The 11,602-nt window shown below is 45.8% G+C and overlaps 1 pseudogene; it reads right to left on the minus strand.

The window, feature by feature from the left end:
- Positions 1–1,346: 1,346 nt before the first annotated feature.
- Positions 1,347–3,764, minus strand: LOC123171147 (uncharacterized; annotated as a pseudogene).
- Between the last annotated feature and the right edge of the window lie 7,838 nt (positions 3,765–11,602).

Below are 11,602 nucleotides of genomic sequence, written 5' to 3' on the forward strand. Positions count from 1 at the left end.
ATATTTAATTATTTGCCACATCAGCATACTTGCGCTATTTCCGAGTGCATGACATCGTCGGCTATGATACCACTGTTAGGAAATATGCAACTTGTATTCCCATGAGGCCATAGGCCGATATATATACATGTACATGTGTAGAACATATGCAGGAAACCCCTTATACAACGGGATAAGTACAAAGGGGTACATGACTTATATTATAACTCTAACACCCCCCCTCAAACTCATGGTGGATGAACAACACTGAGTTTGGAGAGATAAAAGCCATGTTGTGCTCTAGTCTGGGCCTTCGTCAGGAAATCCGCCAACTGTAACTCGGAAGGCACATACTGAAGAGCAATAACCTGATCCTTCACACCAGCGCGCACATAGAAAGCATCAACACCAATATGCTTGGTGAGCTCATGCTTCACAGGATCGCGCGCAATGCTAATAGCACCTGTACTGTCAGATAAGAGCAGAGTCGGTGTAGTGACAGAAACACCAAAATCCTGAAGTAACCACCGTAACCAAGTCACCTCTGCCGTCAAAAGAGCCATGGCTCGCAACTCAGCCTCAGCACTCGAACGGGAAACTGCAATCTGTTTCTTCGTCTTCCAGGCAATGAGAGAACCGCCAAGAAAAACACAGTAAGCAGAAAGTGAACGGCGATCAGAAGGATCACTAGCCCACGTAGCATCCGAATAGGCCTGAAGCTGTAAAGAACTGGAGCTAGGAAAGAATAGACGGTGAGAGATCGTGCCCCGAAGATATCGGAGAACACGAAGGAGATGACTATAGTGAACCGATGTGGGAGCAGAGACAAACTGACTCAGAATATGAACCGGATAAGAGATGTCCGGACGAGTGACAGCTAGATAGACAAGACTGCCAACGAGATGACGATAACGCGTCGGGTCAGGGAGAGGATCACCATCAGTAGCACGGAGGTGAACATTGAGCTCCATAGGAGTCTCAACAATGCGCTCGTCAGTAAGAGCAGCACGAGCAAGAAGATCCTGGATATACTTTTCCTGGGATATAAAAAAGCCATCAGAGGTAGAAGAGACTTCAATCCCAAGAAAGTAGCGAAGAGGTCCAAGATCAGACATAAGAAACTGCTCACTAAGACGGGCCTTTACAAAGGCAATATACTCGGGGTCATCCCCAGTGATGATCATGTCATCAACATAGAGAAGAAGAAGAGTCCGACCATGAGGAGAAAGGTGAATAAACAATGCTGGATCATGAGCACTTGCTGAAAAACCAGCAGTAGTGACCACAGAGGCAAAACGCTCAAACCAGGCGCGAGGGGCTTGCTTAAGGCCATAGAGAGAGCGACGAAGACGACATACCATGCCATCAGGAACAGAATACCCAGGTGGTGGCTGCATGTACACCTCCTCACGCAGCTCACCATTAAGAAAGGCATTCTTAACATCAAGCTGAGATATAGACCAGTGGCGTGCAGAGGCAACGGCAAGAAGTGTACGAACAGTGGTCATATGGGCCACAGGAGCAAAAGTCTCGTCATAATCACGACCATGCTCCTGCTGAAAACCACGAGCCACAAGACGAGCTTTGTGACGCTCAAGAGAACCATCGGAGCGAGTCTTAACCTTGTAGACCCACTTACAAGTGATGGGACGGACTCCGGGAGGAAGAGAAACAAGATCCCAGGTACCAGTGCGTTCAAGAGCAGCAATCTCCTCTGCCATCGCAAACTGCCATTCAGGATGAACAACAGCCTGACGATAAGAAGTCGGCTCAAGAACAGCAGCACCAGCGGTGGGAAATCCAAAGCGATCAACAGGCGGACGAGGACGAGAACGCAAGCCATAAGTAGGCTGAGAGGAAGAGGACGACTCATCCAATGAGGCATCCACAGGTCGTGAACGACGAGTGTAATGCTGAGGAAAAGATGGAACAATAGAAGGAGGAATCGCCAAGGTAGAATCGGGGGGTGGTGACAAAGAAGTCACCGGAGATGAAGGTGTAGAATCCAGTGACATGCTAGGCGAGGAGACCGGAGAAGATGGTGGCTGCAAATCGACTAGAGGTGGAGAAGCAGAGGGAGTGGAACGAATAGGCACAGGCGCGACGGGGGTGATAGGTGAGTCAGGAAAAGTGAGGAAAGAGATATCCTCCACTGAAAAAATCGAGGAAGATGGGCGTGAGTAGAAGGGACGAGACTCATCAAAAGTCACGTCTCGAGAGATACGCATCCGACGACCGATAGGATCCCAACAACGATAGCCCTTATGCTCATCACTGTAGCCTAAGAAGACACACTCAACAGATTGAGCGGTCAGTTTGGTGCATTCGTGAGGGGCAAGAAGAACATAGCAAACACAACCAAACAAGCGAAGCATCGAATAATCGGGAGAACGATCAAAAAGACGCTCAAAAGGAACGCCACCCTGCAAAGCAGCGGACGGCTGAAGGTTGATGAGATAGGCGGAAGTGGAGATAGCATCGGCCCAAAAATGAGGCGGAAGAGAGGCAGCGATCATCATCGCATGAGCCGTCTCAAGAAGGTGACGATGCTTGCGCTCAGACACGCCATTCTGAGCATGAGCACCAGGACAAGAGAACTGGGCAAGAGTACCCTGCTCAGCAAGGACTCCACGCAACATCTTGGAGATATACTTTCCAGCAGAGTCAGCACGGAAAACACGAATAGGAGTAGAGAACTGAGTGTGAACCATGGCAGCAAAACGCTTATAGATAGATAACACCTCACTACGAGAAGACATAAAATATATCCAGGTGTATCGAGAGAAATCATCTATAAAAATAATATAGTAGCGATGACCTCCTTTCGAGGCAAATGGAGCTGGACCCCAGACATCGGAGTGAACAAGGTCAAAAGGACGCTGAGACATAGTGTCACTATGAGGATAAGGTAACTGGACCTGTTTACCAAGCCGACAACCCTGACAGTCTAAAGACACACCGCCGGAGACAGATCCAAGAAGACCACGTCGAACTAAGGATGAGAGACGAGAGCCACACAAGTGACCAAGGCGATGATGCCACTGCTGAAAAGAGCTGGTAGACAAGGCAACAGAGGGGGAAAGACTGGCGGCGGTGGCAGCGGAGGGAAGGTGAAGCCAGTCAAGCTCCCAGAGACCCTGAGAGTCACGGTGTCGGGGGCCAGCACCAAGGAGAGCACCAGTGTGACGGTCCAGAACAGAACAAGAGTCAAAGTCTAGAATCACCCGACAACCGGAGTCAACAATCTGACCACCAGAAAGGAGCTGCATGGTAAGTCGAGGAACATGAGCAACATCAGGAACATGAAAAGATGAGGTGCTAAGAATGCCTCGACCATTAACCGGGAGGGAGGTACCATCAGCAGTAAGAACATGAATAGGAGAATCAAGAGCACGAATAGAAGACAAGGTGGATGAATCATGAGTCATATGAAAAGATGCTCCAGTATCAAGAATCCATGGAGATGTACCTGACTGTGTTGAAGGTGGTCTCACAATGCCAGAGGAGTCAGTAGCAGAACCAGCAGAACCCGTCGGTGAAGAACCAGAGCATGCAGCGAGCAAGCACCGAAGGCGCGTAATCTCCTGCTCAGTCAGGAGCTCAACTGAAGAGGTCGACGTAGATGCAGCCGGCAATGAAGAGCCGGAGGCGGTCAGCAGACCACGAAGTCCCACAATCTCCTGCTCGGTGAAGTACATAGCTGAAGTAGACGACGCAGTAGCACTGGGAGAGGAGCGGCCACCAGGCCCACCACCACCTGTGGAAGCCGCCAGAGGAGGCGACATAGCATAACCAACATCATCCGTAGAGGCCGGTGAAGGAGACGAGGGCACATGCAGACAAGCCCCAAGCGCCAAAGGAAGACGCGGGTCAATAGAGTCATATGCATCAACACATCCGATGGGGGCCGTGAGAGGAGCCAGTGTAGAACGATAATCACTAATGAAAGTCGCAGGAAGAGTCGATGTAGAGCGACAATCACCACGTGCGAGAGTCGCCACAGGGGACGATAGCACAGACGGACGAGCACCAAGCACTGAAGAAAGGCACATGTGCGAGACGGGGTCAGTATAGCAAACACTGAAAACACCGTCAGGAATCACCTCAGAGCAGGCGAGAGACACCATGTTTTTTTACACAGATCGGAAGCAGCAGATGTGACCAATCCAGTAGAATGAATCAGCATATCCGGACGTGAGAGCCGGCCAGAGGAAACGGCAAAAGAGGACGAGGCAGCGCCGATTCAGATCAGAGGCAGTCGTGGAGGTGCAGTAGGAAGAGCAGCACACGAGCAGCGGCGGATGACCAATCAGCAGATGGAGTGGAGCCGCACAAAGCACTTGGGTGCAGCGGACTGGGTGCAACAGCAGCGGGCCACGTGCTTGTGGATGCAGGAGCATGCGAACTGCAGCAGGTATGCAGCGAGCCACCTGCTCGGAGTATGCAGGGGCGTTGACCTGTAGGCGCAGCACATCCACGGGGAAGACAACGACGACCGGTGGGAGAAGGCAGCGGCCGTACGAGATGAGATTGGATCGGAGAGCACGAGTTGCGTGTGCTAAAAAAACCTAAGGCTCTAATACCATGTTAGGAAATATGCAACTTGTATTCCCATGAGGCCATAGGCCGATATATATACATGTACAGGTGTGGAACATATGCAGGAAACCCCTTATACAACGGGATAAATACAAAGGGGTACATGACTTATATTATAACTCTAACAACCACCACTATGGCCAGCCTTATATAGTGGGGAGTATCATATACTATATATATAGTATCATGCATATGATACTAGTGAATGATACTACGTACGTACCTTCATAGTGCATATATAGTATCATAGGGTAGTATATATCATAGATGACCGTATTTATGGCCATGCATGACACAAAGTAGTATAGCATTTGTTATATATATATATGTTATGGTATCTACCTATGTTACTGCTTCTTTGCCACATCATCATATTTTGTATTGCCGAGCAGTGGCGGGGCCAGGGGTCTTCCCTGGACTTCCATGGAATACCAAAGAAATGCTAATCCATTGGTATACTGCTGCTAGCTTGCTGTACATTTGTTGTTATATTGCCATAAAATTGCACAAATGAATACCAATGAATACCAAGGAAGAAATTCCTGGCGCCGCCACTGTTCCCGAGTGCATGATACCGACTATGATACCCCCACTATGGCCACCCTAATAAGGCTGGTCGTAATATGGGAGTATCAAGCTGTATGAGGAAAACAAAAGCATTAATTGGGTGTTTTTGCAAACTACAAAAATTATTCCACCACTCACCATCTACCTTGGTTGGTGAGATTTTTGAATTGAGCCCTATAAGGATGGCCATAGTGGGAGTAACATAACTGGTAACATGCACTTGGGACTAGCAAACATGCTTATGTGGCACACAATTAAAGAAGAGAGAGGGTTAGTGTAACATAGGTAGATACCGTATCATGTTAAATGCTTTGCTACTTTGTTTCATGCATGGCAATAAATATGATCATCTATGATACTACTTTATGATACTATGCACTATGGAGGTAGTATCATACACTAGTATCATATGCATGATACTAGTATATGATACTCCCCACTATGAGTAGCCTAAGGCTGGTTGTAATGGGGAGTAGTATCATATACTAGTATCATGCATATGATATATACTAGTGTATGATACTACTTCCGTAATGCATAGTATCATAATTAAGTTAGTATGTTAGGTTGCCTTATTAATTGTCATGCATCACACAAAGTAGTACAACATTTAATATGACACGGTATCATGATATGATACCACATCCTCTCTTTCCTCATTTAATTGTGTGCCACATCATCCAGAAAGTCTAGTTGGCATGCATGATACCTCATATGATAATACCATTACAACCAACCTAAACCGGAAAGGAGGGAGTAATACTAGCTAGTCTATGATATACTAGCTACCTCACTAAGAGCATGGTTAATAATACAGCCAAGGGTCGGCTATAAGAATTTGCCATGTCATATACAGCCAACCTCTTAGCGGGCATGTACAATCATAAGTTTTAAATACGTACTAGTTTATCAATAGTTAGCCCACCTTACATCCTCACAAAGTGTCTTGTGCCTCGTGTTGTAGCTCGCTCTAGTAACCAAGAGCCCGCTTCTCTTCTCTCTCCTCTTCTCTTTCCTCCAACTAAAGCACATATATATTATTCTATTCCTTATAGCCTGCTTAGACTACCCACAGTGGGAGTAACATAGGTAGTAACATTACACGTATCTAGATAAAATAGATGATGTGGCAAGCAATAAATGAAGAAAGAGAGGATAGTGGTAACATAGCTAGTTACTAGAAGTATGAGTAACATCACACATCTCAAGGCAAGATGAGTCTATAGCCTAATAAATGAAGTGTTGCATGTTACTACACATATGTTACTCCCCACTATAGAGGTAGTAACATAGACTAGTAACATTCTATGTTACTACCCATTGTGGTTAGTCTTATGTCACTCTATTGTACTTGCTCTAATGCATAGTATCATAGAGTAGCTAGTATCATATATAGTACTTTATTTATATTGTCATGCATGACACATAGTAGCATAGCATTTATTATGATATGGTTTCATGATATGATACTTAACCCTCTCTTTCTTCATTTACTTAATTCTATGACAGCTCATCAAAATTGCCTAGTTGGCATACATGATACTAGCTATGATACCCCCTTACTATCAGCCTAGCAAAGAAGGTGTGCAGATCATTTGTGCGTCGCTTTGTGAGTTTTCATCCGTTTGTTCAAGAAGCGGGGAGAAGTTTCAAACATTTTGACCGCGAGGTGCGGCCACTAGCGTAGGCTTAGTTGGTATTTTAATTACAGGAAATTTAGATGGAGTTCGGACATCATCTAAATCGATGTGCCTGCTCTCACGACCCCGTGGAAATTTTTTGGTAAAGTTTGGCACAAGTTTTGATGACCGCTCCTTCCAAACCGGAGCATGTCACATGAAGGATCGTGGTTTTCTAAAAGGAGACGTGTCAATTCAAACTCTTATTTCCGGTGACTTCATCGTTTGGCCTCATAAAAATTTCCACGCTATGCACTCACCATTATACCACGGGTTTGATTTTCTGGCACATTTCAGGTATCGTTAGCTATATTTAAGACATTTTTTGAGATTAACGTGCATTTTGTGCATAAAAATGAAATTACAACCGGAACTGCATGTGCTGTCGAAAGGGATGAGGATCGCCATTCGATCTGGGAGCATCCAACGGTGCAGACGTACAATCCGTGGGGTTTGGGTTCTGGCCAATCAGAAAGCACGACTCAGGTCGTGGGCGGGGTGGCAGGGTTTGGTCGGGACACGACTTTCATCAACGAACCGTGTGCTATTCGCAAACCAGATTGCATATTTTTGTTCACACATACTGTAGTGAGATCAATTGAGTGTGCTACCTCTATGATATAATAATAATAATAATAATAATAATAATAGTAACAAAAAACAGTTCATATTCATTGCCTGAGCTGACAGCATATCAAGGTCAACATATTAACGGTTCTTACATCAACAGAAAACCGGGCATAACTCACAAATCAATACACACGACAGTTCTAAATTGAACGAATTAAGTTGCAGGGTAGGCATAAAGACTAGTCTTACGGCTTAATTCCCATGTACATGGGGGAACTGGGATAATTAAGTTGACCCCGAATGAACATGGGGTTTTTGATGATTTTACGCTGCTCTGTTACACGGGTGTGTGATCCCTTAGCTGGGAACTCATCATATTCATCCTACTCGTCCTCATCGGCAACATCGTCGACACCCAGTACCCTTCTCTTCCCATGCATTGCTAAATGGCAGTTCTTATGCAAGGGGTCATCCACAAAGAAAATCTGGGTAGCATCACTGGCAAGAATGAATGGGTCCGCATGATATGCCATCGTTGTCCTGTTAACACAGGTCTTCCTGTACTCATCAATCCTTACCTGACCAAGAGGGATCCACGCGCACCTAAATACTGCCAACTTAACTTTCACATAGTCAAGCTCCCAAATCTCCTTGATGGTTCCATAGTATTCCCTTTTATCAGCTTCATTTACAGTCATGCATTCTATTCGAACAGAGCTATTCTGATACGAGGTCTTCTGATCATGTTCCTCAGTGTAGAACGTGTATCCATTTATGTCATATGCTTGGTACGTCAACACCGTAGGTGATGGCTTTTGTGCCAACCACATAGCAATGTCATCGATGGATCCTTGTGCGAAACGATTCTTCAGCCATTCGGCGTAGTGCTTAGTGTGCTCCTTCATCTCCACATCTGATGAAGGCACCATTGGTAAGAAGCTTTGGCTTATCTCCGCCAAGTGTTCTTCGGCATAAGCGATGAGAACTGGGCTGTTAAGCAGTACCATCAAATGGGCTTTCTCTGCCAATTCTTCGGGTGCAGCAATTTGCGTGCCAGCAAGGACTGGCTTACCTTTCAGCCTTCCCTCGTGGAGAGAGAGGGGCAAACCTATAGGTCTTTGTTTCATGTATTCATTGCAAAACTCAACCACCTCCTCCGCAGTATAACCTTGTAGGATGCTTGCCTCTGGATGGTTTCGGTTCCGACAAAAGCGCTTCAGTATTCCCATGAACCGCTTGAAGGGATACATGTGCGAAGAAACACAGGACCACAATACTTTATCTCGTCGACAAGGTGCACAGTGAGTTGGACCATGACATCAAGGAATGACGGTGGAAAAAAAATCTCTAGGTTGGACAATATCCTTGCAATATCATCTTGCATATGATCCAACTCTTCAGGATTTACAACTTTCTGCCATAGTTGGTTGAAGAAATCACAGAGGTCAATGAGTGTGTTTCTTATATCTTTGTCCATCGGATTCTTGATGGCCACTAGGAGGATTTGTGTCAACATTACATGGCAATCATGTGACTTCATGTGTCCCAACTTCATTTTACCTGAGCTCACATCCACAAGACTTCTGATGTTTGCGCAGTAGGAAGAGGGTGTCTTAACTGAGAACAAATAGGTGAAGAACTGTGTTTCTTCTTTTGTACTGAAATTGTAACTCTGGCTAGCTTTGATGAATTTGTCATCATCTTCTTCTTCACTCTTGCGTTTTGATTGATCAGCAAGCATATCGATCCGTGAACCATCACCATCCTTTCTTTTACCTTTAATCTTGAGCAGAGTACCAAGGATGCTTTCACATACGTTCTTCTCTAGGTGCATCACATCGATGCAGTGACATACACGTAGAATCTCCCAGTAAGGTAATTTCCAGAACACCGATTTCTTGTTAAACACTTGATCCTTGGGTGTTTGTTTCACCGTCAAAGGGTGGTTCTTGCCAAGCAAAACATTAATTTTTTTAGCCATGTTGTGGACCACCTCCCCGTCATAGGGTCTTGGGCCCACACCTGCCTTTGCCGTACCATCAAATTCAGCTTTCATCTTTCGGTATGGGTGATTTTTCATAAGAACCTACGATGACGGAAATACACTATTTTGCGCGAGTTGGGAAGTCTTCTGCTAGCTGTCCTATCCATGCATCGGACACACCCTACATCTCCCTTTGTTTTCTGCCCCGATGTGTTTCCTAATGCCGGCATATCTTGAATGGTGTGTACCAGTATCGCTTGTAGATCGAAAATCTCCTTTCTCTAAGCATCATAACATTTTACAGCAAGCGCATCTATCCACACTGTCAGCAGTTCTTCTACCAGTAGCTGGAAGTAAATGTCGATATCATTTCCAGGTTGCTTCGTGCCTTGGATAATCATTGACATCATAATGTATTTTTTCTTCATACACAACCAAGGAGCTAGGTTATATATGCACAGAAGCACCGGCCATGTGTTGTGATTTGTGCTCATATCACCAAAAGGATTCATCCCGTCAGTACACTCCCCGAGCCTTATACTTCTAGGATCCTTGGCAAATTTTTCGATTTTTTTTCGATTAATTCCCACTGAGCCCCATCTTTTGGGTGCCTCATAAACCTATCCGCAATTCGCTCATCATGATGCCACCGCATCCTCTTTGCCTCTCCAGGGTTTGCAAACAAACGCCTCAACCTTGGAATTAAAGGCAAGTACCAAACAAGCTTGAACAGGATTCCTGTCTTGATCTCGTCGTCCAATTTGTACTTGTCCTTTGCTCTCTTGCGCTTGTATCATGCATGCTTGCATGTGGGACATGCACGCAAATCTTTGTACTCACCATGGTACAATATACAATCATTCACACAAGCGTGTATCTTCTGTACTTCAAGTTCCAATGGGCAAACAATTTTCTTCGCTTCATTCGTGCTTCTGGGGAGCACATTATCTTCCTGAAGAATTTCTTTGAAAAGACCTAACATCTCTGTGAAGCCCTTGTTTGATAGACCGTTTGCTGCTTTAAATCTGAGAAGCGCCAGGGTGGCACTCAACCTGGAATATTTCTTTTTGCAACCTGGATACAATTCTTTCTTGGAGTCCGCATCAATGGTTGGCAGATCCTTGTACCCAATCATATCCTTTTTTGGGCCCTCGAAATCTGCAATCATAGCAGCAAAATCTGGCATATCAAGATCGTCGTCATCTGCGTCGACGTCTTGGTTTTCCAGTGGGCGTTTCGGCTTTCCGGTGTTCCATTGGTAGCTTGACGCCTCTGCCCCGATGTTAGATTCAACATCCATGTGACACTGATCGGGGTTTGGCATCTCGCTGCCCTGGGTATCTTCATCCATGACCTCCTCTTCACCGTGTCTGGTCCAACGTGTATATCCATCCATGAATCCCCTAGAGACTAAGTGCATCTGGACATCTGCAACTTCATGTGACTCTGTATTGGCACAATCAGTACATGGACACAGGATGTAATCCGCATCACCAATTCTCCTCTTTGTACTTTCAGCCAAATTCATGAACTCTGTCATGCCACTGATAAAATCTCCGGTTTTCCGATTCTTCATCCATCGAGATCGTTCCATCTGCAGCACACGAATGGTAATTAAAAACAAAACAACAACATTAATACATGGATTAACTGCTGCCCAAAGATGCGTGCATAAATCACAAGGTTTTATTTTGATAATTACTGAGGGTGCTCCATGTTGTTATCCAGACGTGCAATGACAAAAATTAATGGCCAGTCAATTTACACGCAGAGTGCTAGTACAACACTACACTTAGGAATTGAATACCTTAATTAAGCCACTCACGAAAAGAATACATTAATTAATTAGCCGTGCGGCGACCTCCACCAAGCAGACAGACAAGCGCGATGCGGCGGCACGCCGAGACAGCAGGGTCGAGGAGCGAAGGTTAGTGCGGCTACCGCCTGAAGTTCAACCTCCACTATCCCGCCATCGACCATGATGGATGTGCTCGAATCACGCCGCCGCCGACCTCGATGGTTGAGCTCCTCCTATCTCCCGCTGCAGACCGAGGATTGACCTCCTATGAAGCCGCCACCACCCACCGACCGAGGATTGACCTCTTCTCCGGTAGCCGCTGCCTAGGCCGCCGCCGCCATCCCTATATGCAGAGCGGCTGTTTTTTTACGGATATCCGCAGAGCGGCTGTTTACACGGTATGTCACCGTAACTCAATTATATGGA

This window comes from Triticum aestivum, chromosome 7D (assembly GCF_018294505.1).
Source record: "Triticum aestivum cultivar Chinese Spring chromosome 7D, IWGSC CS RefSeq v2.1, whole genome shotgun sequence".
Lineage (NCBI taxonomy): Eukaryota > Viridiplantae > Streptophyta > Magnoliopsida > Poales > Poaceae > Triticum > Triticum aestivum.